The sequence below is a fragment of the Procambarus clarkii genome, chromosome 18 (assembly GCF_040958095.1).
Source record: "Procambarus clarkii isolate CNS0578487 chromosome 18, FALCON_Pclarkii_2.0, whole genome shotgun sequence".
NCBI classification, from domain to species: domain Eukaryota; kingdom Metazoa; phylum Arthropoda; class Malacostraca; order Decapoda; family Cambaridae; genus Procambarus; species Procambarus clarkii.
This window is the reverse complement of record NC_091167.1, coordinates 34,586,047-34,593,898: the sequence shown is the minus strand read 5'-3', so window position 1 is coordinate 34,593,898 and position 7,852 is coordinate 34,586,047.

The following is a 7,852-nucleotide window of genomic DNA, read 5'->3' as shown; positions in this document are numbered from 1 at the left end:
TGGACCTGGAATCGACTTGAGAATGGTCCAGGACGGACCGAAACGTCGTCGTCCTTTCACCTTCTAGTGTGTGGTCTGGTCAACTTTTCCACATGTATTAGGAGTCCAGCCGTCGGCCAATAATACTTACTGAACGCACCAACTTATGCATAAGACTCCAGCATTCAAGGCTTCAGCCTCATTAATCGAGCTTTAGATGCGAGTATCAAGAATCCCTTTCTAGTTAAAATGCAGCGTGGGCCAGAGAGCGATTGCCCTCCTCAGAACTACAAACTTCTCAATTTATTTATTTTTAACCTGAAAACCGGACAGTTTTGGAAGTACCTTTTCAAGTTTATATTCCAGACCGGTGGTGAAGTTATTTTTACGCCACCCGTGCCAGATGTGACAAGGACATCCTGGAATAATTTAGATATGACATTATGAATTTCTGATGCACCTGTTCTCCTAGCAGTAAAAAAAGTACCTGGGGAGTTAGACAGCTGCAATACGGTCGGCGGCGTCCTGGGAGTGTATGTGTGTGAGAGAGGAATATGTGGAATATGTAGTAGATATGATATAGGGGTACATAGGTCGGGAGTCAGTACGTTAGACAACCGACGGTTAGAAAGACGGGGTCCAAGAGGTAACAGCTCGATTCCGCAGACACAAATGGTAAATACAAATATTAAATGCAAACACAAACACACACACACACACACACACACACACACACACACACACACACACACACACACACACACACAGTAGTAGTAGTAGTTAGTAACAGTTGATTGACAGCTGAGAGGCAGACCGAAAGAGCAGAGCTCAACCCTCGCAAGCACAAATAGATGAATACAAATAGGTGAATACACACGTCGATAGCAAAGGCTTACGCGGAAGCTCGACCCTGTAAGCACATCTAGGTGGGTCAACTAGGTGAGTACACACAACAACCCAAACACCAAACGAAGGAGGAGGAAGTCCAGAAGAATGCCCCCAAACTAGGCTCAGAGCTGAGAGGCATGAGTTACGAAGATAGACTAAAGGAGTTAACCTCACATCACTGAAAGAGAGACGAAACAGGGGAGATATAAGGTTCCACATTTAAAATACTAAAGAGAATAAACAGGGTAAAACAAGGACAAGCAAATTACCATAATTAATGCACTAACAAGAAAACACAGATGGAAACAACACCCTTTTGAGCCATAGAGACATTTGTAATACTTTCAGCGTTAGAGTTGTGAGCAGCTGAAATGTTCTAAGAAGTAAAGGTGTGGAGGCAGACTACATTTGCACCTTTAAATGTAGATATGCGTCCAATAAGCTCTGGAACCTATGAGAGGTGGAACCCAAGAGCCATAGGTCATTCCCCTTAAATACAAGTAGTGAGAACTCAAACAAACATAAGATCAAGGTGGTCGCGAGCGCCAAATCATCATTGTGTCCAATATTTATGTTATCCTCCTAGAAATTGAAAATATAAAAGTTGGAATTGCTACAGAAAGTATTTATTGGTGCCACGTCCCGAGTCAGGCGCGCCAGGGACAGACAAACACACGACACACGCCGCCGGAGTTGCTGAGGGTGATAAACAAAGATGGCTTAGCTCGCCTCACGGAACTTCCTCTGTTTGTTTTCAATTTTGCAAAGAGTTTGGAGAGCCGCTGTTGACCTCAAGGATCCAGGAAGTGTTTGAAATGTTCAGTCACACAGGTGTTTTATTGTGCCATCCTAGCGTTTACTGAGGGGGTCATGTAGGTGTTTTTTTTTGAGCTGCGATAATTTGCTGGGGGGTCATGCCGGTGTCTACTTTGTCACTCAAGGCTTTTCTTGGGTCATTAACAGAAACGTGACCTCATCGACACTAACCGGTGTCAGGGAGCCGGTGGCTGAGCGGACACAACACTGGAGGCGTGATCATGTGGTCCCAGGTTAGATCCCGGGCACCGGCGAGAAACAATGTGCAGAGTTTCTTTCACTCTGATGCCCCTGTTACCTAGCAGTAATTAGGTACCTGGGAGTTAGTCATCTGTGACGGGCTGCTTCCTGGGGGATGGAGGCCTGGTCGAGGACCGGGCCGCGGGGACAAAGCCCCGAAATCATCTCAAGATAACCTCAAGATAATCCAAAAATAGATTTGACAATTTACTACAAGAGCAGGAAGACCGCCAACTTGCACATGAAGAACTCTCCCAACAACAAGCGAAACACCTTGAGGCGACTGTCGTCTATGTCTTCACATGTCCACTTAGGGACGGTCAGGCCCAACGATCTCAATATATAGGCAAGACAACACTATATCTTTCAAGGTCCCCGACAAAGCACAAACACCAAGGCTCCATCACACAACACGTAATTTCTTCACGCATCCAGACCATCACCAGAGATATCCTAACCAACAACAGCGAAATAATCGACAGATATTCCAACATTAGAACATAGGAAATCGGAATAGCACTTCATGTCGAACAATCAACAGCAAGTTTACTCTCGGAATTATTCTACTATTCATGACAATAACAGAATATCCATTTCACACTGCACCATGCACCACTGAGTAGATAGCATCTTTCTTCAACTCATCCTTCTTGGTTACATATTCAGTTGCTGCAGCTAACTTGAATCCATTTCACTCTGCATTTGAAAATGTTGAAAAGGTCAAGGAAATGCATCTCTTGGCGATTGGGTAAATTGTAAAACAAACTTTGGAGAGCTAATTTTTAAATTTCATTCCTAATGGAAGAACATATAAAATATAGAAAAGATTCGTGTTAGAATCATTGATCTAATCCGTTTAGGTCATATTCAGTAACATATATCTACATGAAAGACTGCTACCAAAATATACAAATATATAGATAGATAAACCCGCCAAACACACACCGAATCAACGACGTTGATACAACGTTCAAACAAGTTTTAACACCTCCTAACCAGTTATAACAACCAATATAGCAAATTGTAACAACGTTCTAATACGTCATAAACACGTTAAGCCAAGATGTAACAACTTTATTACAAGTTGTAACAAGCGGAAAATAAGAGACAGTTACGGTTTGTGTTTCCAGGGTTAAAGTACTTTCAATCAGGCACCAAAAGACTGCATGTCGTCTGAACTAACAACATCTCATGCAATCCGAGCCAGTAATATTACATGGTCAACATGATGGCAAAATAAAAGAAGAGGATGATCCTAGTACTGGGAACAGCTTACACCTTTCAACGGGATGCAATCTGATTATCAGTCGTCCGGGAAACATGGCGTGCACACTTGAACATGGGGCTGCAATTTAGTATTTATCCTTTAGTTGGAGTCGAAGGGACATGTGCAGAAAAAAAGGCGTTCTTTACAAACTAACATTAACACTTTATAATAAAAATATTATATTTCTCACACTAAAAGATATCTTCAACGTGATCATAATTATATTTCAAGACACTGATCGTGTATGGTTCAAGTATCTGCTTCTTTATTTACTTAGATAATGCACACGGACCGGTAGGTAATAATTTATCACTATTATTATATTTTTATATTACCATTTGTTATGGAGAAAGAGAACAAAATGCTTGAAAGTATTCTTAAAGAACAAATCTACAAGGGCCATGATGAGGGTTCGAACCGACGTCTGGGATGATCCCAGATGCGCCTTAGTCGTCTGCACCACGACATGGTTAAAAGAATTGCAACCTGGTGTGTTACTGCCCTCACGAGGATCCTGCAGCTTCTCCAAAACACAAACCGGACATAGGTTCGAACCCTCCTCATTGCCCTTGTGGATTTGTTCATTTGATATATCACGCTATTGTGATTTCTGTGTGTATTCTTAAAGAAGTTTGTTTAGACAACCAATAACTCTTCTGAAGTTTTATTAATGACAAATAATTCCAAAAAGTAAAATTAATTAATCAGTAACAATAATAGTGAACTTTTTATTTAAGGAAAGAGGAGTCCAATTGTTTATTTACGAGTATATTTATTATTTTATTGTTAACAAAGGTATAACAGAGATTAAAATAAATTAATGCTTCTTAGAAAACCTGTTAAGAATGATTAATATTAATGTTTTTAACAGGACAATTGAAAAGAAAAATTAATTTATGAACAGTGTTTTGCCTTATGAGCAACAGTATATGTGGACGTGAATTTATAGACTTATATTCATATAAAACCAAGTGCAAAAAATTAAAGAGAGGAAAATAGGATTATTCTCTGTGAGACTTTTTCTGCTGCTCCAACGACGACATATTATACATTAGGCTTATAGTTGTTTATATTCAAAATGCATGCAACGCCAATTTTATCAATGAGTCTATTTCTTTATTCAGACGACAAAATTCATCACTGAAAACAATGACTCCGATGAATTTGATGGTGAAAGTGCTGTTTATCCTGCCATTTGGGATACCTTTTTCAAGGAGTCAAAAGTTTCAGAATGGAAAAAATATTTACACCCAGTCACTTCCGGTGCTTTACAATTTTCTAGATATATAGAAACACTTGAGAATGTAAAACCTCGGCCTGACAGCTGAGTGGACAGCGCTCGGCATTCGTAGGTCTAAGGTTCCGGGTTCGATCTTCGATGGAGGCGGAAAGAAATAGGCAGAATTTCTTTCACCCTGATGCGTCTGTTTACCTAGCAGTAAATTGGTACCTGGGAGTTAGACAGCTGCTACGGGCTGCTTCCTGGGGATGTGTAACAAAAAGAGGCCTAGTCGAGGACCGGGCCGTGGGGACGCTAAGCCCCGAAATCATCTCAAGATAACTCTCTCAAGAAGATAAATATCCATCTTGCGCTACCGCTCACAGGATAAGTATGGGGTGCACAACAAACTAACCACCTCCGGCGGCAACAATCAAATAATCACAACTTGGGTTAGACTCTTCTCACAGAACACTTAACACTTAACTTACTTAAAAACAACACTTAACACAGTCACACTTAAACACTTATCTAACCTTTCTGTTTTTGGGGGGAAGTGCCGTTTAAATTGTAGAGTTCGAATTGTTTCATAACCCCCTTACGAAAAATACAACCTCCATTCTCTATCTCATATATTGGCAAGACCCCCCCAAGGAAGTTTTACTGTTTATATCCGGCTATAATTTATTTCTGCAGTTGATTTGATACTGTTTTTTAGTACGATAATTCTAAAAATAACACTGAGGGATCGAACAAATGTTCAAACTTTCGAGATAAAACTCCAGTGCTAGTGATGAAGCGAGTATAGCCGGCTTTGACGACTTAACTTGCTCTCGTGCACGCTCCAGAGGGACGGTGATGATTGATGGTGATGGCGGTGATGGTGATGACAATGATGGTGATAATACTGAGTGACGGATGACTTAGATATTGAATGATAGGGACGACAATGCATGATAATGGACAAGGATAATTACGAGCATAATGACTGATAATGATGACAGGAAGCCTGTACTTAGGGTTATCAGGGTCCGCCAATTACTGACCTCCTCTGGTATGCAACGCCCAAGTGTTGCCCAACTATCAGGTACTTATTTTACTGCTAGGGGGGGGGGGAACAGATGCATCAGGTGAAAGGACACGTGTTCCGCCCGAGGCTTGAACCCTCCAGTCTTTGATTGTGAGACGAAGACGAAGACCACCATGTTACGTAATACATAGTGAAGGTAAATACACCTTAAAATGGGATACGACCATGGGTCCTCTGTCATCTTCTCTCTCTCTTGTTCTCTCACTCCATCTTTACTGAACATTTACAGCTTACCAGTTCTCTTTCACCACCTGTCAGCTTCATCCCATCCTCCATTCCTCTTAATTAAATGATCAGCTGCCTCTTCCTTTAACAACCTGTTGACACTCTTCCTTATTACTGCCTCTCAACAGCTGACTCTCACCATTCCCGTCCGCGCATTCCTTCTCTCAAACGATCACTTAGAGCTGCAAGGGAGAGAGAGAGAGAGAGAGAGAGAGAGAGAGAGAGAGAGAGAGAGAGAGAGAGAGAGAGAGAGAGAGAGAGAGAGAGAGAGAGAGAGAGAGAGAGAGAGAGAGAGAGAGAGAGAGAGAGAGAGAGAGAGAGAGAGAGAGAGAGAGAGAGAGAGAGAGAGAGAGAGAGAGAGAGAGAGAGAGAGAGAGAGAGAGAGAGAGAGAGAGAGAGAGAGAGAGAGAGAGAGAGAGAGAGAGAGAGAGAGAGAGAGAGAGAGAGAGAGAGAGAGAGAGAGAGAGAGAGAGAGAGAGAGAGAGAGAGAGCGAGAGAGAGTGAGAATATTGACTCGTCAGGGAGTCAGGACCTAGTCCACGTCACTATGATATTCTCATAAATAACTGGGAGCAGCGAGGACAACTACCCGGAGCGTATGCATGAGCGACCTTAAAGTTTGGTGAAGGGCCAATAAGCGTCGGGGCAGGAGAGGCGCGTCACAACAAATCCACCGAAGTTGGCCGATACTTGGAGGTCCTCAACTTGAAGAACTCTCTCTCCTCAACTTTTCCAAAAATTCGTATATCTTCCGCTGCTGGACTGGGACTTGATCGGGTCGACCCCATTAAAAACACTACATCAGTTATATCTTAGGTTGATTTTAGACAGAGGGAGTCATCTGTATAGACAGTTTATAGAGAGATTATTTTGTTATTTTGATGAACTAAAAAAAAAAATTAGCTGTACGCTTTTTAAACATATCTTCTATCAAACTCCTTTTCTTTTTAAACAATTGGAAACAGGAGTGGCTAACTCCTGACTCCTATCAGCAGTATCGCAAAATATCGAAACTTATTCCCACTTTTGTAATCAACTGAATTAATTAATCAAAGTAAAAAAAGAGCTTGATTATGGAATAAGTAACTGGATTATATTATAGGTACTTTCAGTTGTTAATAGCGATAGATTCATTGAAGAATTCGCAGAATAAGTTGTTATAGGGAGGGATGAAGGTAGAGATTGATGAAAGGAGGTAGAGAAGGAGATATACAACCATAATATTTAAATCTTATGTATATCTGATAATTATTCCGTTTGGTTAAGTTATTTTTACTTTTGTCATTTATTGCATAAATAAATATGAAACAAAATTCTAAATGAAACAACAGTGACTTAATACGTTACATCGGCTATAGAAAAGTATCGGTGTTTACTTTTTCTAAACGATCAGCTTTTCGGGTCACTTCGTGTTGGCTTGAGTCGCGGATAATCGGAAAAAATGAGATGATTTACCTGTCAAAAGATCCTAGACATGTGGAAGTCGGCACGCTGAGCTCATTCTCGCCACATTGGCTAGGTACACGTACTAAGCATGTAGGAGCCTGGGCACGTCCTAGGTGGAGGGGATTGGGCACGTCCTAGGTGTGAAGGAGCCTGGGTACGTCCTAGGTGTAGGGGATTGGGCATGTCCTTGGTGTGGAAGGAGCCTGGGCACGTCCTAGGTGTAGGGGATTGGGCACGTCCTATGTGTAGGAGATTGGGCATGTCCTTGGTGTGGAAGGAGCCTGGGCACGTCCTAGGTGGAGGGGATTGGGCACGTCCTAGGTGTAGGAGATTGGGCATGTCCTTGGTGTGGAAGGAGCCTGGGCACGTCCTAGGTGTAGGGGATTGGGCACGTCCTATGTGTAGGAGATTCGGCATGTCCTTGGTGTGGAAGGAGCCTGGGCACGTCCTAGGTATAGGGGATTGGGCACGTCCTAGGTGTAGGAGATTGGGCATGTCCTTGGTGTGGAAGGAGCCTGGGTACGTCCTAGGTGTAGGGAATTAATCATGTACTTGCGAATAAGGTCGTGGGTAAGCAATTGGATTCACTCGATGGAGGGTATATGAAGCATTTCATTACCAACTTTCTTACCTAGAACAATGAAAATTCAAATATCACTCTTTTTTTTTTTAAATACATTGC